Source organism: Dermacentor albipictus, chromosome 2 (genome assembly GCF_038994185.2).
Source record: "Dermacentor albipictus isolate Rhodes 1998 colony chromosome 2, USDA_Dalb.pri_finalv2, whole genome shotgun sequence".
Taxonomy (NCBI): domain Eukaryota; kingdom Metazoa; phylum Arthropoda; class Arachnida; order Ixodida; family Ixodidae; genus Dermacentor; species Dermacentor albipictus.
Window position 1 is genome coordinate 16,130,163 of NC_091822.1, and position 22,127 is coordinate 16,152,289.

General features: G+C 51.1%; 1 protein-coding gene across 2 annotated transcripts in view; it reads left to right on the plus strand.

The window, feature by feature from the left end:
- Positions 1-22,127, plus strand: part of LOC139055887 (plectin-like) — a 295,516-nt gene that overhangs the window by 14,755 nt on the left and 258,634 nt on the right. Inside the window, exon 2 of one of the 2 annotated variants that reach the window (XM_070533491.1) lies at positions 7,355-7,495. The exons of the other annotated variant lie outside the window; for it this stretch is intronic. The gene's annotated coding sequence lies outside the window, so the exon portion shown is untranslated. The remainder of the gene's footprint in view (positions 1-7,354; positions 7,496-22,127) is intronic. 2 annotated transcript variants of the gene reach the window in all.

Here is a 22,127-nt window from a genome sequence, read left to right on the forward strand (position 1 = left end):
GGGGCGTTCGGTACATGAACGCACAAGCACCTCCACCAGATGTCACGTGGTGGTGACGTGAAGAACACAGTAGCAATACTGTGATAGACAAAACTAACTTTTATTGGGCGAACCTGTGCCCACAAAACAGGCTACACTTATAGCACAACGATAGCGGCGAACACGGTCGGCGATCGTCGAAAAATCTGATCAGCGGGTCAAGCGCGTCGGCTTTTATAGAGCACTCGTCGAATGTTCCAGACTAATCGTTCGGACCCGCGTGCCTTCCACAAAGTTCTACACCATTCGCGTTACGCGATGAAATCAGATAACACAAGGTTCGGCGACAACAGACAGCCGGGTAGAAGCATCGATAACTTTCCAGAAACATCGGATACATTCAGGCGCATCCCTCGCTGTGCGATTACAGTTGTTAAGCGGCGAAACGTGGTCGCCCGATAAAGATAAGTACACGTGTCAATAGCACAAAAAAATTGCGCGGAGGGGGGAGGGGGGGGGCTGTAGCCCTATAAGCGGCCCCCACCCCCTGGCTAAACCCCTTCTTGGAGGGTAGGGGTATATAGCTTCGCTGTGACACATGTAAAGTATACCTGATTGAATGAAGCGGCCTACGTGACCATCTATTTCAAGAGGCGATGCCCATAAATCGTGGAGGCGTTCTTTCCGCTTTTCTTCGAACTCCGCCTGCTCTCCCCTGATGCGCGTTTGTCTTGCGACTGGCCGCAGTTTGCAACTCGAGCGCCCCCGGGCCCGAGCGCGGTGACACGCCGTGGGAGCCGGTGTTTCCAGCCTGCCTCCAATGTTGCGGTTTTCGCCTCAGCCGTGCGCAACGCTTAGTCGTTGTGCTTGTCCGTTGCCGCTGTTGGTGATTTAGTACTAAAGCGGGTAATGGCTTAAAGACTTGCCCCCCGGCCTGAACCCAGCGTGGTCGCAACCCGTTGAAAATCGTGGTCGCGACTGCTGCTGCGAAAGTGCTTGCGAGCGACTGGCGCGTTACAATCCAAACAAGTCCGCAGGCGCGAATTTAGCGATACTCCTGTTACATGTACACACACCTTCTAACACTGCCATATGTCCTAGTATAGCGGAGTTCCGCGAAACGTAAAGATCGAGGAATCACACGATTACATATAAATGTTACAATGACTTCGTATGCCAACGGTTTCCGAAAATAAAGTACTTATTAAAAAAGCGAAGGCCTAGTGACCGTATTGTATGCAATTTGCCAACATGTTCTTGAGGATACGGTCGATGCGGTTCTGCGAACGAGCGGAACAGAAAGCGAACGCAGCAGTGCTATCGTTCTCTGCACGATACCGTGCATGATCAATATTTCTTGTTTGCATGTGCAGGAACAAATGATTTAGCACTAAGGAGCCACCAGGCAACTGCCTGCCGCAAGGGTGTCTGCAGTGTAGCCACCACCCTGTGCGAGCTCGGTGCGAACTGGGCACAGTGGAGGAGCGACTTTTGCGGATGTCGAGGTCTGAAGGTTCGCTGTGCTGGTCGTTGCTATTGGGTGCCGTTGAAATCGGGCATTTCGTTGCGGGTGATGCCCGAAACTGAATTTCATTTTCCGTATTACTCGACGAAGCATTAGGGCTTAGAAACTGTAAGTGTTGCGGGGCACAGTGAACAATTTTCTGACAAACTGCTCAGCATTTCGCTGTCCTGCCGTTCGCTGTTGCCGACCACGCGCGGTTTTGCCTTTCTGTTCACTCAATCTCTTCCTGCAGGTTTCTTTAGCTAATAAAACGCTGGTCACATACGAGAGCGAATTACAAAGTCATTGCCCCTATATTTTTATTAGCCAATATAAGGTGCATACAGGTAATTAAAAATATACCAGCTATTCTGCGTACCCTACACTATTTTTCCACATAGTCCCCACGTCGGTTCGGGGGTGGGTTCGGGCGTCCCATCGCAGCGCTAAATTTGAGGTGCCCCTGTGTCGTCAGTCAGCGAGGCCTCCCCGAGCGCTCATTGTCATGCAAGTCTCCACGGCCTTTTGCCAGCTCGCAACACCACCACGTCACACTTGTCAGGGCGAGACACCTTTCCCCATACGTGGCCTGCATTTGCTTGTGGATTTCGATGGGCGTTCGTCCCTTGAGGAAAGGAATCGTTGCTCCTACGCCGTGCGAAGCACCAACAGCAGCACCGTGCCGCGGACCTGCCGGCAGCCATATGGCCGGGCCAAGATAGGTCCACCGCTGGGAATGGACGTGTTGACTTGGCATTTACAGCCGTCATTCGGCTGAAAATGCAGGGGCACAGACTCTGATTCGCCCTTGTAATATAGCCTTTTCGCTATGAGCACGAGTTGACCACCTCTCTCTGTAGGGCACATATCGGAGGAGTGGTAACGTGATTCCTGTTACATGTTGCTCGCGCGTGGCACTATATGGCCGCTGCAAGTACGGCAGCCATCAGCGAAATGTTGCGCTAAGAGCTGGTTAACCCTGTAAGGGCCCGCAATTTGATATTCAGTTACCCCGATGGCAGAAGCTGGTTCAATGAGGAAGCGCTTTCGTCGGGCCTTCGTCGCCGCGGCTGCATTGTCTGCCACCCGCGGAGGCAATCAGCGGGGTCCGCCAAGCGTGAAGGACGGTGTCGAGGTTCGCGCAAAGCCGCTACGTCGGTCTGTGCGCAGACCGCTTGGTCGTTGCGCCCTTCGGTGAACGCGCCTTCGTTGGCTCAAGTGTGTCGCGCATCCGTGTCGATTCGAGCTCGGCGGCACTGCTCCGTCGCATATCGCCGCTGCGGGGCAGTGTTATGCGAGGTACATTCGATTCGCCGGCACCAGCTTAACCAATTCGGCTGCCGTTCGTTTGAGAAAGTGTAAGGCTGCACCATTTCGCTGCATCCACTCCACTGCCGGCGCCGATTTGGCGCAGGCGTGTAGGTGCGAAGCAGCAGCGCAGCACACGACGCAGCACAGGGACGCGAGTGCCGTTGAAACCCCCGCTTCCGATGTGCGTGTGCATTTTCGGCCCAGTTCGTACCTTCTATCAAGCGTACGCATTTCGTGCACGTTAGTCGGACGCAACGCCTGCACCGCGTCTGCGCATTGGCGTTCGTTTCGAGTGCCGCGCTCACGTGCCTGCACATCGCAAATCGAGCTCACTTCCGGAACTTCTCGTGGAGCACCGTGAACTGCTTCCCGGTGGCGCGGGCGAACCGGCTCCGCGTGTTGACCGCTGTGACTGCAACACAGGCCTCGCTTTTAGCCAGGCGAACGCTGGTCTCGAATTAAATGAAATAATAATTGTAATTGAATTAACGTTAGTTTTTAATGGCATGGAGTGCGACAAAGCTTGGCGGCAGATATTGCGCCTGTCTATGTGTGGCGCCTGCGGGAATGAACAATTGCCGGGAGGCACGCCCGGATGTACCGGCTCGACGGGGTTGGCGCGCCGAGATGCGCACGGGCAGGTGTATACGGTCGGCTGTCCGCTATACACCCACTGGCACCCATCGGCCTCGGCGGCCCCAACCCACGGGTTGCCCTGGTTCCAGATTTGACCCCCCCCCCCCCCCCCCCCCCGCTACTCCTTGGGTGCCCCGGAGATCCTGCGCCGCCTGCTTTATTATAATCTCAGGTGCTCTCCTGAAGCCTCCGTTTGCCGGTTACATGTGCCCTCCTGGAGCAGTGCTTGTAAAAAATCCAATCTATCGTCGCGACGCAAAAAGCGACCCGCTACGTATACAACTCCAGTCGGAACCTTGCCCCTTCAGACACAGCGATCACCAAATGGGGTGTTCGCGCCCGCTGCCTCACCGCGCGGGCAGCCAGCGGCTGAGCGTGAACAAACTCTACCGCACTCAGCCATGCCGCCATGTCTGGGGACAAACGAATACAACGCGCGCTGAGAAACCTCCTCCGTAGTGCAAAAGCCCCCAGCTTTTTTTCTCGCGCCTGCGCACAAGCGGCTGGCGACCCCTCGAGTGAACGTCTTGGACAAACCTCTGTTTCGGCTGGCTGGACGAGCTTCGGAGAACGCGCACACAGCGGCGCTCTCCTGCAGACGGCGCGAGCAGCGCACGCACGGTACTGAAAACGGGGCTGCGAATCGAGCTGTCCAAACTTTACGCCTACGACTTAAATCGGGATACGTGTGTTTGGCTCTTCGTTTTGCATTTGAGAGACACTTTGAAGCAGCTGCTTGTTTTGTGTCTGTCTCAGTTAAGTTCCTCGGTGCGGTCACTATCTCATTGTTTATTTTGTGCCTCCTCGCTGGCGGGTGTGCTCATTTACGATGCACTTGTTCTACGCTAACACGCTAACATAATCCTAATCCATAAGAAAGGGGACGCCAAAGACTTGAAAAATTATAGACCGATAAGCTTGCCGTCTGTTGCCTACAAAGTATTTACTACGGTAATCGCAAATAGAATCAGGAACACCTTAGACTTCTGTCAACCAAAGGACCAGGCAGGATTCCGTAAAGGCTACTCAACAATAGACCATATTCACACTATCAATCAGGTTATAGAGAAATGTGCGGAATATAACCAACCCTTATATATACCCTTATGCCATTATCCTTATATATAGCTTTCATTGATTACGAGAAAGCATTTGATTCTGTCGAAACCTCAGCAGTCATGCAGGCATTACGGAATCAGGGTGTAGACGAGCCGTATGTAAAAATACTGAAAGATATCTATAGCGGCTCCACAGCCACCGTAGTCCTCCATAAAAAAAGCAACAAAATCCCAATAAAGAAAGGCGTCAGGCAGGGAGATACGATCTCTCCAATGCTATTCACAGCGTGTTTACAGGAGGTATTCAGAGACCTGGATTGGAAAGAAATGGGGATAAATGTTAATGGAGAATGCCTTAGTAACTTGCGATTCGCTGATGATATTGCCTTGCTTAGTAACTCAGGGGACCAACTGCAATGCATACTCACTGACCTCGAGAGGAAAAGGGGAAGAGTGGGTCTAAAAATTAATCTGCAGAAAACTAAAGTAACGTTTAACAGTCTCGGAAGAGAACAGCAATTTACAATAGGCAGCGAGGCACTGGAAGTCGTAAGGGAATACATCTACGGGCAGGTAGTGACTGCGGATCCGGATCATGAGACGGAAATAATCAGAAGGATAAGAATGGGCTGGGGTGCGTTTGGCAGGCATTCTCAGATCATGAACAGCAGGTTGCCATTATTCCTCAAGAGAAAAGTGTATAATAGCTGTGTCTTACCAGTACTCACCTACGGGGCAGAAACCTGGAGGCTTACGAAAAGGGTTCTACTCAAATTGAGGACGACGCAACGAGCTATGGAAAGAAGAATGATAGGTGTAACGTTAAGGGATAAGAAAAGAGCAGATTGGGTGAGGGAACAAACGCGAGTTAATGACATCTTAGTTGAAATCAAGAAAAAGAAATGGGCATGGGCAGGACATGTAATGAGGAGGGAAGATAACCGATGGTAATTAAGGGTTACGGACTGGATTCCAAGGGAAGGGAAGCGTAGCAGGGGGCGGCAGAAAGTTAGGTGGGAGGATGAGATTAAGAAGTTTGCAGGGACGGCATGGCCACAATTAGTACATGACCGGGGTTGTTGGAGAAATATGAGAGAGGCCTTTGCCCTGCAGTGGGCCTAACCAGAATGATGATGATGATGATGATGTTCTTGCTGCACACAAGGGCGGGCTTGCAAAGTCCCGTACTTTGTAACGGCCTGTAATAAGCACGTATTATCGCTACTCACTCGCCTACTTCTGCGGACCGTCACGAAATGTTCAGCCTGGAACGTTCGTGTGCTATCGGCGTAATTGGCGTCAGCCATGCATTGTTTCAAGTCTGCGCCCATTCATTTATTCTTGATGCCTTGGCGGTGGCCTTAAGTTCGCATATGAGTTGGGGTCTGCCAGGAAGCGGCTTTACTCGATCCCTTTTTCACTCCGTAACGAGCGCTACTCACTGCTGCTAACGTTCCAGTCTAGAGGTTAGCGATATAGCGGATGAGTGAATGTCCTTTATCCTCGAGAAAAGCCGTGCATTGCCAAGGCCCGTCGACACAGGCTGTCGGGGTGTAGCACCAGTTCGTTTATTTGGCCACACAGATTCATTCCATTGCGTAATGTCGCAGTCACAATTTTTGCAGCCAACTGTATATATAGCGCATAGCGCGAAACAGGGCAGAAGTGGAGATGGTTTCGTCTGCTCTCGCGGAGGCAACGTGCGCCGTGCCGCCCGAAGCGCCATCTGGTGGTTCTACAGCAAACTGCTCCAGATCTATATTATGACGAAGAAATCGTATATATATTCTGTGATCACGTCATTTATTGGTGACTGCAAACCACGCAGGAAACATCTGTGTGCTGTCAGAAGCATTACATGTTACAGAGGTTGCTCGCACCAACGCACTGCAAAGGTAACAGAGCGTGTTATTGTGTGAAAAAACCGCACGTAACATTATTTGTAAGGTTGCTAAACTCGAAAAATCAATTTTTTTTAAACTTACTATAGGCACGCAAGCGTGAGTAGCGAACAATGAAAGCGAAATAGTTTCGTCCACGGGAATCGAAGACACGGATATGTGAGCCATTCGAGGACCAACTCTCGGCGGAGTGAGCAAGTTTCGCCGCATCGCCTCGACAAGCGTTGCCCCTCGCTGCGGAAGCCGAAGCAGCGTGCACGGCGAGCCCGGGTGGCCGCCACGCTGATTGGCCGCCGTTGCCGAGCACACTGGCCCGGCGCTCTTGAGTTTCCGAAGCTGTTGGAAATTAATCCGCACTATATTTTACAGAATCGGTAGAGCGCCGATATTCTTGTGACCGGTTACGAGTGTCTGCGCCATTTTGGAATTGATCGAGTACGCTTGTTAGCTGTAACCACACGTTAGTCCAACTTTTGTGGGGCGCTCTTGTTCGCTCTTGCGCGGTGCTACACTTTCGCCGCCCCTGAAGATGGCAGTTTTCTCCGGCGCTTCTGAGGCCGACAGAACAACACCACGACGGGATTTTGGCGCAGAACCGGGAGCTGTCCCTTTGTATCTTCTCTGTGCGCAACCTTTACGTGCACAATTTTTTTGCTAGGCTGGGGACTGATTTCTCGCATGCCCACTTGCGGCCCCGAGATGGTGTCGAAAGTGTCGCGTCATGCTTTTAAGCCGCTGCAGCGAAATTCTCGCCTACAACATCTGACGCCACGCTATGCGATAACTGCGATCTGTTCCACGTCTCACTGTATGCAACAATTGAGACCTGATGATGAGACTGTGTTCTCAGCCGACAGTCGTAGTGGCACAGCACCATCGCAGGTTTGCTTGGTACAACGGCATCCGGGAAATGTAAGTGTCGGCGCACTTGATCTACCTCTTTGTTCGGGCTTCTCATTTTCCAGATAAGACCGGCCAGTGTAGCCGCGCATTTCCCTGGCTTCGCTGTGTGCGCGCTGTCTTCGTGCGTGGGTGGGCGGGCTCCGACGGTGTGTGCGTGCGGGCTGACCCAGCTAGCTTTGGCCAAATGGCTGGACAAAGCCTAGGTACGCTTGTTGGCCGTTGCATGGAAATACTCAAATTATTTTTTCAAGCCGCCTAATTACAAATTAGTCCTAATTCATCAATCAAGTTATCAAATATTAAATGTAGACGAAAAGTGTTAATGAGAAAATTGTAGAGCGACATGAAAAACAGCCTTCTATTCCTAAATACGTGTTGCATAAAAGTGTTTTTCCGAGCCTGATGGAAGCCCACAAATGCACGCAGAATTGCCGTCGACTTGGCGCTCGAGGCTATATATATATGTATATAATTCACTGATTATACATATATATATATAATCAGTGAATCATTGGACCATAGGATCCGGCAGTAAACAAATGCAACAAAGAGCGTAGGCACGTAGGAATAAAACGAGACTTGAGCCGATTTTCTTGCTCCATGTTTCTATACTTTCTTGGCGAGCTATATATATATATATATATATATATATATATATATATATATATATATATATATATATATATATATATATATATATATATATACCGAGCGTTCAAAATTAAGCTTTATGGTTTTCTTGAAATTAGGCACTGGGAATCACGCGAAGACCACCTGTGTAAATAAGTTATGTGGCCAGGGGGACACAAAGTGAGACGGTAATTATCTATGTCAGCAGTCCAATTGACTAAAATTGAACACTTAACTTTTTGTTGAGTGCAGTAAGTGGGTATGGCATGTTTGTACTGGAAAAGAGGCGTTCGTGTTTGTACACACTATCAATTCGAAGAATTCTTTTAGCGTCTCTGTGCTCCGAGATATAACCGACTCCAAATTTTAATTGTCGTTCGCATGATTACGCACGCAAGAGAGGGAAGATCGGCGGCGCAAAGCTCCTCCCTGATGTGACGCGGCTGTCGCGTGCGCCGTTTCGTCTGACAACGGGGCGGAGGCAGAGGATGGATGGCTGGCGTGCCCTTTGAAACGGGCCGGTGGGCGGCGCCACCAAGCCATTGTACTGCCTAGGTTAAAAAAGAAAAATAAATGGCGAAAAGAGCCCTATGAACTCCCACAACCAAATTTTCTAACCCCATATTGCGAACTTTGCTTTTGTACGTCTCCGTTTTTTGTTGTTTCCCTACTTTCCTCCCACCAATGTTTCGATCGCCTCTTACTAATCTCTATTGCGGGCATGTTTACATTTCCACTGCTCTCGCTGAACCCAATGGCTTCAAGGAGGCCAGTAGTGCCTAAATCGACCGCAGGGCGGATGTCTTCACATTCTAATAAAAAGATGATAATGGTTCCCCTCCCCGTGATTTGAAAATTGTAACAGCGCTAACACATGCATCCACAAAGTAACAAGGACGAGACACAAGCGCTGAGTGTCAACAAAATTTTATTGAAGGAAGACGGATACCTTATATAAGGGCAAATGCAGAAGTGAAGGGAGCGATACAGTACGGAAAAGTGACATTGCGCATCGGTGAACCTGCGTGCCAGCAATCACGTACGTGGGTGCCGAACGTCACGAACCTACGTGCCGGCGAAAAAAGACGAGAAAAAAAGGCAAGGGATACTAACAGACAATTAAATCAGTAAACGGTCGCTTCCAAAAATTGAAGCTCTGCAGCAAAAAGTGATACAGAGGGGGTGCTTACGCACTTGCTGCCACATTTCTGTATGTGGAATGCTTCCACGTACGCACGTACGGTCGTCGATGCGCAATGTCATTTTCCTCGATTGTATCGCTCCCTTCCTTTCCCTTTATGTAAGGTATCCGTCTTCGGTCAATAAAATTTAGTTGACAGTGAGCGCTTGCGTCTCGTCCTTGTTACTTTGTGGATGCATGTGTTACCGCTGTTACAATTATCAAATAGAGTATGCAGCGACTTGCCCAGAAAGAAGTTGTAATGAAGTTCCTCTCCCCCTCTTCGGTCCACATAGAACCACATCAGTTCGACGCTGTAAGAGAAAATATATATATATATATATATATATATATATATATATATATATATATATATATATATATATATATATATGTGTGTGTGTGTGTGTGTGTGTGTGTGTGTGTGTGTGTGTGTGTGTGTGTGTTTAGCGTTGCTTAGTCTTGCACGGGGAAGTAGAACAGCCACACTGGCTACATTTTGTTTTTGCATTTGTTTACGAGTACTTACACAACCTCAAAGTGCTCAAACGGACAGGCCGCCATTGGAATCTGAACCTGGCAACGTTTAACGCTAGAACGTTATCTAGTGAGGCTAGTCTAGCAGTGCTATTGGAGGAATTTGAGAGCAGTAAATGGGATATGGTAGGGCTCAGTGAAGTTAGGAGGACCAATGAAGCAAATACAGTGCTAAAAAACTGGCTGTGGCTTAGCTAAGGTTAAGCCCAGGATGCGAAGCATACTAGCCTTTATTTTAACGCGACAGCGTTAAGGAGCTCGTGTCGCAGAAAAGCCGGTGTCGTCGGCTCAGGCGTGCGGCGCTTGCTCAGGCGCACATTTCGTTGTCGCGCCGAACGCTGCGTTGCTCGACGCTCACCGCGTCCGATGCGGGGCGCGTAGTCGCTGCGCCGTAGCAAAGCCACCTAGAAACAGTCTCTGTAGCACGCCGCAACCTTCGCTTCTCATTCCAACGAGCAGCTCTGTCTCCAGGAGGCATCTCACCTCGTGAGTGTCTAGCAGAGGCAAGTGCAGCTGCTTATATACCGCCGCGAGGCCGCGAGCGACGGCGCGAGTTGGAGCCCCGTTTCTCCTCTGTCGTGACGTCACGGTGTCACGTGGTATTGAAGGCGACACCGCCGCGCCTGAGGAGCTGGGTTGAGCTCTAGTAATATCCTTCGCATAAAAGCGGGCACATTCTATGCTACCGGGGCTTAGCGGAGAGACGAGAAGTCGGATTCCAGGTTAATAAGAATATAGCTGCTAACATACAGGAATTCTATAGCACTAACGAGAGGGTGCCAGGTCTTGTTGTGAAACTTAATAAGAGGTACAAATTGAAGGTCGTGCAGGTCTACGCCCCTACATCCAGTCATGATCACCAGGAAGTCGAAAGCTTCTATGAAGACGTGAAATCAGCAATGGGTAAAGTCAAAACAAAATACACTATACTGATGGGCGAATTCAATGCCAAAGTAGGCAAGAAGCAGGCTGGAGACAAGTCAGTGGGGAATATGGCATAGGCAGGAATAGCAAGGGAGAGTTGTTAGTAGAGTTTGCGGAAGAGAATAATATGCGGATAATGAATACCTTCTTCCGCAAGCGGATTAGCCGAAAGTCGACGTGGAGGAGCCCGAATGGCGAGACTAGAAATGAAATAGACTTTATACTCTGCGCTAACCCTGGCATCATACAAGATGTGAACGTGCTCGGCAAGGTGCGCTGCAGTGACCATAGGATGATAAGAACTCGAATTAGCCTAGACTTTGAGGAGGGAACGAAAGAAACTGGTACATAAGGAGCCCATGAATGAGTTAGCGGTAAGAGGAAAAATAGAGGAATTCCGGATCAAGCTACAGAACAGGTATTCGGCTTTAACTCAGGAAGATGACCATAGTGTTGAAACAATGAACGACAATCTTATGGGCATCATTAAGGACTGTGCTATAGAAGTCGGTGGTAACTCCGTTATACAGGATACCAGTAAGCTATCGCAAGAGACGAAAGATCTGATCAAGAAGCGCCAATGTATGAAAGCCTCTAACCCTACAGCTAGAATAAAACTGGCAGAACTTTCCAAGTTAATCAACAAGTGTAAGACACCTGACACAAGGAAGTATAATATGGATAGAATTGAACATGCTCTCAGGAACGGAGGAAGCCTAAAAGCAGTGAAGAAGAAAGTAGGAATTGGCAAGAATCAGATGTATGCGTTAAGAGACAAAGCCGGCAATATCATTACTAATATGTATGAGATAGTTCAAGTGCCTGAGGAGTTCTATAGAGATTTATACAGTACCAATCGCACCCACGACGATAATGGAAGAGAGATTAGTCTAGAGGAATTTGAAATCCCACAAGTAATGCCGGAAGAACTAAAGAAAGCCTTGGGAGCTATGCAAAGGGGGAAGGCAGCAGGGGAGGATGAGGTAACAGCAGATTTGTTGAAGGATGGTGGGCGGATTGTTCTAGAAAAACTGGCTACCCTGTATACGCAATGCCTCCTAACCTCGAGCGTACCGGAATCTTGGAAGAACGCCGACATAATCTTAATCCATAAGAAAGGGGGCGCCAAAGACTTGAAAAATTATAGACTGATCAGATTATAGACAGATCAGGGATAAAAGTTAATGGAGAATACCTTAGTAACTTGCGATTCGCTGATGATATTGCCTTGCTTAGTAACTCAGGGGACCAATTGCAATGCATGCTCACTGACTTGGAGAGGCAAAGCAGAAGGGTGGGTCTAAAAATTAAGCTGCAGAAAACTAAAGTAATGTTTAACAGTCTCGGAAGAGAAGAGCCGTTGACGATAGGTAGCGAGGCACTGGAAGTGGTAAGAGAATACATCTACTTAGGGCAGGTAGTGACCGCGGATCCGGTTTTCGAGACTGAAATTATCAGAATAAGAATGGGCTGGGGTGAGTTTGGCAGGCATTCTCAGATCATGAACAGTAGGTTGCCATTATCTCTCAAGAGGAAAGTGTATAACAGCTGTGTCTTACCAGTACTCACGTACGGGGCAGAAACCTGGAGGCTTACGAAAAGGGTTCTACTTAAATTGAGGAGGACGCAACGAGCTGTGAAAAGAGGAATGATGGGTGTAACGTTAAGGGATAGTAAAATAGCAGATTGGGTGAGGGAAGAAACGCGAGTTATTGACATCTTAGTTGAAATCAAGAAAAAGAAATGGGCATGGGCAGGACATGTAATGAGGAGGGAAGAAAGCCGATGGTCATTAATGGCTACGGACTGGATTCCAAGGGACGGGAAGCGTAGCAGTTGGCGGCAGAAAGTTAGGTGGGCGGATGAGATTAAGAAGTTTGCAGGGAAGACATGGCCACAATTAGTACATGAGCGGGGTAGTTGGAGAAGTATGGGAGAGGCCTTTGTCCTGCAGTGGGCGTAACCAGGTTGATGACTTAAAGTTCCATCTGATGTGTTCAACCGCATAGGTGCAATTGTAATCGTTCTCGCGATCCACGACGACCTCGGTGGAAAAGGGCAGAAAGTGTCCGTGCGAGCCGATCGATTGATGGCGGCAGTCGGTTCGACTTGCGCTGTCTCGCCCGTTGCAACGTAGCGCGGGTGCGAACCCCGGCAGAGTGCGCGCTATTCCGAAAGCTCCCGTGTCGGAAATACGGGCCCGGCCGTAGCGTGCGTCTATAAATTCCGCGAGCACTGCTGTCCCCGCGTTGCGAGCCCCGGCTCTATTTCCGGCGGGGACTTGGCCGGCTGCAGCTAAATATGGTCAAAAGAGTTCACCACGTGCGGCGTCGCGTGCGATACGTGAGCCCGTGTCGCCCGGCCGGCGCCGACTGCGCGTCCCCGACTGCTGCGTCGGAGGAGGCTCGGCGCTGCACGGTTTTCTGGCCCGTCGTGCCGTGCGTGGGATCGTGGCCCGGACCCGCCCCGGACCCGCGTTACCGAGCCCGGGCGTTCGTTACTAAGCTTCGCGAGGGCCCGCGTGTGCGCGACCAGCCCGTAAGTGAAGGAGTACGTTTTTTTTTCTTTTTTTAGTTACAGCCGGTGTCAGCCTCACCATCTCGTGGTCCAATCGGCTACAGTGTGTACGCAGCGGAAGTATTTGTTTTTGCCGCAGGGACGTGTGGCCCGTATTGCCTCTTCTTGCGCTGGTGCGCACGCATTTGGCTTGATCGCACGATTATTTCGTCCCGTGAGGTCGTTTAGCGTGCGAACGTGTCTGCGTATATATATGCACGGGCGAATTCACGAGCATACAGCAGAAAATAAACGCACGAGTATAGAGGCTCCTTGCGTTAACACTAAAATACCATAATAGTGTAGGCAGTTGTAACAGTGCAGTCGCGAAAGCGGTAACGAGGAAACGATTTTTTTGTCCGCGGCCAGGACACGAAGGCCTCACCCTGCGGTCTCCAAGTACTCCTGGATTGCGCTAACTGATTCTCACTCGCGCCTGCAAATTTCCTAATTCGATCACCCCACCTAATTTTCTGCGATCCTCGATTGCGCTTCCCTTGGCACCCGTTCGGTTACCTGCCCTACGCATTACATGACCTGCCCAGCTCTATTTTACATTTTAATATAAACTAGAATATTACCTACCACCCGCCGTGATGGATTAGCGGCTGTGGTGGTGCGCTGCTAAGCAACAAGTCGCGGGATGAAATCCCGGCCGCAGCGGCCGTATTTTGATGGGGGCGAATTACAAGAACGCCCGTGCTCGCTGCATTGTGGGCACGTTAAAGATCCCCATGTGGTCAAAATTAATCTGGAGTCCCCCACTACTGTGTGCCACATAATCCATAATCAGATCGTGGTATTGCCACGTCTCAGCATTCAATTCACTGTTGCCTACCCCGGTTTCCTATCTGATCCACACCGCTCTCTTGCTGTTTCTTCACGTTGGGCATAGCATATTTCGTTCCATCGTTGGTCGCGCGGTCCTCCTTTTCGCGCCTTTAATGCGAAGAATTCTTCGAGAACTTGAGGTGTTTTGAGTCTGCCTCTCTGTCCTCCTACGTCGTGATGCCGTCGACTTCGTTTCAGCAGGATATCATGTAGACATGGGGCGGCCTGACATGCATGCACACTTATCATGAATGACACGTCACGAAACCAATGACATGATTTGTCATGTCTTGTATGTCATGACATAGATGGTATGAATCACATGACGCCGTCGTTCATTTCGCTCGGCATACCGTATAGACGCGTGTAAGGACCGCACATTCCTTTTTCGATTTTAACGAAGTGCGGCCCTTACACGGGACCGAAGCTCAAGATGCTGCGGGCGGAAGTGGCGACCACTGCACAACGCATATCCCCGAATGAATCGTTGCGCCCAGCTCTCGCCACCGAGTCGGGACACGCGGAGAGGGAGAAAGCACTTTTATTTGCACCCGTCAGGGAGTATGGGTGATCGGGTTGAGACGCAGCTCCCCCTTTCACCGTCTACCTCTCCCTAGACGTCGGCCGGAATTAGTTGGCTTCCGGCGGTGGCCTGGGATTGACCGATGACTTGTTTTTGGGCTTGTTCTTCCTGGCTACGAAGGGAGGATTCCCATGACTCTTTGTTCCCGTGTAGACCGTTTAGCGGTGGGCAAGCCCAGAGCATTTGATTTATGTTCGCTATGCCTTCACAGTTTTTGCGTTTGGAAGAGTGCACCTTAGGACGCCATTTGTGTAGGATATACGGGTTTGGGAGGGTACCCGTGTGCAGTTTTCGCCGGATCACTTCATCCTTCTTTGTGAGAGATCTATGGTGGGGAGGGAGGGTTCTCCTGCCCATTCTATAATGTTCTAGAATTTCTCTGTATGTGGTTAACTCGCTTTTTGGACAGGGAGTAGTCTGCCTGCGCTGAAGCTTGGTGTGTGAGTTCTCGGGCGACCTCGTTGGCGATTTCGTTCCCTGTGAGTCCACTATGGGTGGGCGCCCATATTATTCTAATTAGGTCGTTGGGTACGTTCTCCATGCCTACCTGCATAATTTGGCCGGCCTCCTTGGACACCTTGCCGGTGGCATAGGCTTTAAATGCAGCTTTAAATCGGTGATAATTATTCTGGTTGATGGGTTTGTGATTGCCAGGGCAGTCGCCGCCATCTCTGCCTCCTCTGGTGAAGAGTGTCTCACGCTACAACTTGAGATTAGCTCGCCTTTGTCGCTCACTACTACTGCTGCGTAGTGCCCTTCTGGGTACTCTGCCGCATCGGTGTACACTACCCCTTGTTTTTGGAGGAGGGAGCTTTGGAGTCTTTGGACTCTGCTTCGCCTGCGTTCCTCGTTGTGTATGGGGTGCATGTTTCTTGGGAGGGGGGGTATTCTTAACCTGTTGGTAATTTCTTTGGGGATGGTGGTTATCCCCTCTCGCGATTCTGGGCTCTGGTAGCCCAGTTTCCTAAAGATGGATCTGCCCCTTTTGCTACCAGTTATTCTGACATATTGTGCCGTGAGTTTCGCCTCGCACATTTCCTCTAGGGTGTTTGACACTCCTAGGTTGAGGATTGTTTCGGTTGATGTGCACAGTGGTAAACCTACGGCTGTTTTGACACCTTTCCTGATGAGGATGTCTACCTTGTTTCCCTCTGCTTTAGTTATCTTCAAGTACGGGATAGCGTAGGTGATTCGGCTAATGATGAAAGAGTGGACAAGCCTAAGTACGTTCGCGTCCTTCATCTCCGCATTTTTGTTTGCTATCCCCTTGAGAAGCCTGCAAGTTTGGTAGCTCGTGGCTTCTAGTCTGTTTATCGTCTCGGTGTTTCTCCCATTTTCTTGTATCCACATACCCAGTATCCTGATCTTGTCCACCCTTGGGACCGGGGTGTTGTTTACCAGGAGCTGGATATTGACCTGCTGCTTGCTCATGATTAGCATCTCCGATTTTTCCGGCGAGCATTCTAGCCCTATCGGTCTCAGATAGCTTCCCGTTTCTCAGATTGCCCTTTGTAGGGTGTGTTCTATTTGGCCATCGCTCCCGCCTTTGTCGACCCAGAGGGTGAGGTCGTCAGCGTAGAGAGTGTGGCAGATGCGCGCGCCTGGCATCAGGGCACCGCACGCGATTGCTTCTCCGATGGGAATTTACCCCCCGAATTCTTGGCTGGCATGTTAGGGGGGCGGCCGTTACATGAGTCCATACGGTATATCAGGGTATGAATGAAATGCACGCGTTACATGACATGGATGGCATGACAAAAATGAGACGTGAATGAATGACGTGGACTTCATGTCATGTGCGCCATGACAGATGATGATAGGATGCTGTCGTGGTCGTTTCTGTAACTTGGTATATATATCTGGATATGAATGCACGACATGCGTGTCATGAATGTCATGACGTGACATTAATGACAAGACATACTTGAGAATACCGTTCTTGTCATGTCAAGCTAGCATGTCTCCCCACACATATACCACGACATTCAATTAAATGATGACAACGCACGCACCTCATGTCATTTATGTCGTTCGTGACAATTATGTCATGACATGCATGTCTGTCATTCATGGGATGCATATCACATCATTGCATTAATGTGATGAATATCCGGAATATAACTTGTTAGAAACTGTAACTAGCATGAATGACAATCGTGTCACGACATGAATGTTATGCCATGCAAATCATCGCATAATTTGCAAGTCATCACATATTAAGGTTGTGTGACATCTTGTGCATGTAGGGTATAACCTACGTGCACAAGGTTAGCATGTAAAAGGTTGCTAACCGTCATGGCATTCCTCGTTTTTTTCTGCGCCCAAAAAGCTTTCGAAGCTGTGCTCTCGAGTTTGCTGTGAGAGCAGGCGGGGCTGCCGCACGAGGCATGAGACGCCCTTTGTAGAGTGCTCCGCAAGGGTTGTGTATGCAATTCGCTTGCACCCTTGTATGCAGCTCTACATTGACCAACCGAGCGTTGCGTGAATGACCGCTTAAGATAACATGCACAGGAGGTGGAGGAATAAACTTTTATTGCACAACCAGCACGTTTTGATGGCCGGGCTTAAGTCTCCCATGAAGGGACGTCGAGGGCTTGCCTCGCCGCCGCCTCACGGGCGTGCTGGGTCGCCCAGGTTTGGTCGTCGAGGGCGGAACTCCGCAGAGCCTCATGCAACCTCGACGAGAGAATCGTGGTGTTAGTCTGTATGTACTGTGCTGGGTACTCCCACAGCATATGCGGAAGCGTATCCGGGTGAATGCCACAGCACCGGCAGTTGGGGGTAGTGTAGACGTCTGGAAATATAAGGTGGCGGCGGGCGGGTGAAGGGTACGTGTTTGTAGCAGACGCGGGGTGGTAGCCTGCGCCCGGATGAACTTGGGGTGAGGCGGGGGGAAGGTTCGGCGACTAAGGTAAAATGTCTTAACGAGATCGTTATAAGTTGTCAGATTGTCCCTGGTGTCCAACTCATCTCCAGTGACTCCGACGCGGTTGACTAGGCCTCGCGCAATGAAGTGGGTGACCTCGCAAGCACGAAAGCTAAAGAAAAAGGAGGATAAGTGCGCGCATAATGTTACCGCGTGTGGGTGCGATGCTCGATTTTCTGAGACTACCATTGTGGGCAGGAGCGGCAACGCCTCTTCCAGGCTTCCACTTGAGGCCTTCTTTATCGAGAAGAATACAGATAGTTTGTTAAGAACGGCCAGCTGCAGTGCAAGTTTGCCACCCACTTACGACTATGGTGGCAACATCCCGGCGTTGTTAAGGACGGCCAGCTGCAGTGCAAGATTGCCACCCACTTACGGCTATGACGGCAGCATTCCGGGAGCGTCGCCGCCAATTTCTAGCCACAGCGTGACTAAATCAACTTTGTGACGGAATGAGTTCGGCGGGCCAACTATTGTTCCCAAACTCCCCAACGCGCTACGCGGAACGGCTCCAAGTTCTACGGGGCCCCTCTGCATCGGCTCCGGACATTCGAACGTGTGTGCATTTGTGTGCGTAGACCGTCCTGCGGGGAGGCGGCTAGTTTGCGATGACTATACGAACGTTCGCATTACCTTGTATCGGGAGAGGACGGAGTGTTTAAAAACCGCTGTTGGGCGGCTGCTCAGGGCACTCTCTCTCAAGCAGTCATGTTAGACTGATGTACTTTCTCAAACAGTCATGTTAGACTGATATAAATACGGTAAATAAACCCATATTCCTCGTTCTCGATGAGAAGCAGCCCTTCCCTTCATCAACGTCCACAGCGTGCATAAGTTGGACGACGGCATGGGCCAGCTACCTCCTAATTCATGCCCGACTACAATCTTAACAGCGGATCACGAGCGATGGGATTGAGCCCCCAATCCTGACAACTGGCTGACAGCGGTGGGATGGACTTTGCGACGTGGTGCTGTGACTGCGGTTCTTGCTTGGTTCTTGCTTTGACTCTAGGCTTCATTTTGTGGTTCTGTTTAGAACAGTAGGGAAGCTAGATTGTTGAGTGTTAGCTAGGTTTTGTTTTCCTAGCTAGGTGTCGGAGCCGGCGGAGTCGAGTTGTCGCCGGGAGCCATGAAGGAAGGCTCGACGTACCGCCCACTGAGAAGCTCCGTGACGAGATACAGGGAACGTCCACCTCCACGAGATATGCTAGGTAGGAAAACGCAGACGAAAAGCTATATACAAGTATATTTACAAGGGAATACGCCGCACTTGGCCAAGAGCCCTCTAATCGTCGTCGTCGTCTTCTCACTGCTCGCCTCTTCGTCATTGTAAACACTGTTCCGTAGCAATATATTGGCAGGCTCAAGATGGCTACCGAACCAAAAGTCACTCAAGATGGCTACCGAACCACGCGAACGTCACCGAGCGTCGTCGTCTTCTCTCTCTTCATCGCTGACATCGCCTCGTAGCACGACCCCCGGCGGTGAAGGCGCCGTTCCGGTGGTTGGTGGGTCCAAGTGATATGGCTTTAGTCTTGTCACGTGGACGATGTCTGGGGCTGACCGCGCCATGATGACATCGAGAGATTCTATTTCATATGTCACGTCGGTTACCTTGCGCAGGACACGATACGGGCCATAATATGGCGACATCAACTTCTCACAAAGACCAACACGTCGTGATGATGTCCAGAGGAGGACCATGTCACCAAGGTTGAAATGGGCATCGCGGCGGTGGTGGGCGTCATAGACACGTCGTTGCATTTCCTGCAAAGCGTTGAGATGCCAGCGGGCAATTTGACGCGCATCTGCAGCTCTAGAGATGACATCATGGGCGTATTCTGACGTCGTGTGAAGAGCAGTGTGAAGGAGCGTGTCGAAAGGAAGTATGGGGTCTCGACCGTATAAAAGAAAAAAAAATGGAGAGAAACCTGCGGAATCATGCCGGGACGTGTTGTAGGCAAATGTTACAAGAGGGAGTGTGGCGGCCCAGTAATTATGGTCAGCGGACACGTACATGGCGAGCGTGTCTGTGATAGTTCTATGCAGCCGCTCTGTCAGCCCGTTCGTCTGTCGGTGATACGCCGTTGTGCCAATACACTTCGACGTGACCCGGCGCGCGCGCGCGCGTTGGTTGCGCTACGTCACGCCACGTCGGCTATGCCGCGTCAGGCGTAAATTCGTCCCCCTACAGTACAACGCTGCGCACCTGCCGCAGCTGGAGTAGCGCATGCGCAGAACACCGCGCCGCTCCGTGCCGCCTGTCGTGGAACGTCGAAACAAATCTTTTCGCGCGCTTTCTCTGTCGTTAGCGGTTGCCACCGCGGACCGGACTGTTGCTCGGCGATGGCGTGGACGCAGACACATTCCGCAAGACGAAGCATTAAGCAGGGGACACACGGTACGATTCGGCGTCCGATCGGACGTGCGGCGCCGCATGCTCTGGCATGCAGCATACGACGATTCGGGGCACACGCTGCGTGCATCCGAAAAATTGAGCGGCGCTAAGCTCCGCCCAGATCCAGCCTCATAGCTCGACTTCATAGGCACGTCGAGAAACGCAAGATAAACCACTCTGCACAACACTGCTTCGCTTTACACGAGCACTGTCAGTAAAATCATGCCCCTGCAAGTGACAGAACACTTCACGACGGCGCGTTGTCCACTGACGACTCCGCTAACAGCCAGCGATAGGGCCGGGTAGGCCTAGCTAGGCAGACGGCGCTTACGATCCAACCCGAGCTCGTCGAAGGGCGCTTATGTTTGCCAAAACAATTAACACTGTACACTTAGGTCGCCGGTAATTAAATACAATTGGTTTACTCGACGCAGTCGTTGCGAAGGGCAAACGTGCAAGCGAAGCGAGTAGCGTTGCTCAGACGGTCGGTGTGGGATGTCTGCCGTCGCGGCTCTCGATCTCGCCAGTAGCTTAGTGCTAGTGTACTAGGCGCTGCTTTGCATAACAGGTACACGTTCGAGATAATTTTACTGAACTGGTAACTATTGTCGGAAACAAACCGAAGGAGGCAAGGAGGAGGAGGAGGAATAAACTTTTATTTTGGAAACAGTTTTCCGGTGTGAGCCCTGGTTCAACTCTAGGTGGGAGGTCTCCTCATTCCAGGAACCCTCTGGCCTTCGCTGCTTCCTTGGCCCTGGCAACGAGACGTCGTTGTTGTTCCAGGTCCTCGGAGACTAGCTTGGCCTCCCACGTTTCCATGAGGTCTTCGTTTTGTCTGGCGTTGCAACAGTCTCTCGGTGAAGGCAATGCCTCTTTGTCTATATGCCATGGACATTCGATGATCAGGTGCGCTAAGGTGTCCGGTACGCCGCACATTGGACAGTGGTATCCTTGTAGCGTTGGGTGCAATCTATGCATGATGATTCCGTGGATATAAGTATTACTTTGCAGTCTTCTTAGTGTAGTCCTTTCTTCTTTGTTGAGCTTTGGGTGAGGTGGTGGGTACACCCTGCGTTCCAGCCTGTGATGTTGAAGCATCCCTGAGTACGTGATGGGTACGGTCTCTGCCTCCGCTGGCGCAGACCGGGCGTCTCGAGAGTAGGAAGGGTTGGCCCGGCAGGTGTGGCCTCGGGCCGCGGCGTGTGCCGCTTCGTTCCAGGAAAAAAAAAGAAACACTGCGAGAAACCGGCCAGCCAGCGCCGCCTCCGTGGAGGGAACGTCGGAGAACGTCACATGCCAGCCGCGCTGTCATTGGCTGCGGCCAGACGACGGTGCGGTTGCCGCACGCCGGTCGTCCGATGCGGCGCTTCGGCACGGCAGAACACCTCGATTCCGGCTGCCGTTCCGGTGCGTCGGACACCGGATCGGACGCCGAATCGGACCGTGTGTCTCCTGCGTTATGAAGACGACGACGCCGCTCACGGAGTGCACGCGCCTCGTATGGGCTCCGTATATTTCAAACTCTTGTGGCCAAACAATCACCGCTGGACCCAAACTAACGTCGGAACCAGATTCCGGAAGTGGTCCGCTACCGATCAAGACCAGTCCCGTCGCCAGGGACCCAGGACAAGGGTTTCTACGACCACAAGATTGCTAACCCTAACAAGACCAGCTGCTCCGTCTGGCCGAGAGACAGGTGCGCCGCAGCTACGAAGGTGCGCGGCGTCGCTGTCGCAGTCCCGGCTCCCGAGGACTTCGCCCAACGACTCGCACCCTCGTGAGATCAAGTAAGTGCAGCCCCTCCCCTCGTCATGGAGGTAGTAGAGGTTGAAGGCACGAAAATAGCCCCCGAAGAAGTTTCCGTTGAAGCAGGGTGGCTTGTCAGCCACCGTAAGCAACGACAGACTACGCAGGCATCATCCCTACTCATACACGGATCCCTCCGTGCAACAGCAAGCGCACGCACCGAGAGTACCGAGCAGCCCGCACTACGCCGACGCGCACCACGGCAACCACGACTTCCGAAGAACGATATCAAGATCGTCATACGCCCAAGAGACGGTTTCAACGTGTCCAAACTAGGAGACGCCCAGATACGCGACTCAATACTACAGATCACGGGCATTACAACCAAAGAAGCAGAGGACGACATTTACCGCTCATGCACGGATAATAATGTCATTGTAGTTAGCACGCCAATGATGTCTAACGCCGAAAAATACTGTCGCATCCGCAGTCTCCCCATCGGAGCACGCCGCTACGCTGCCACA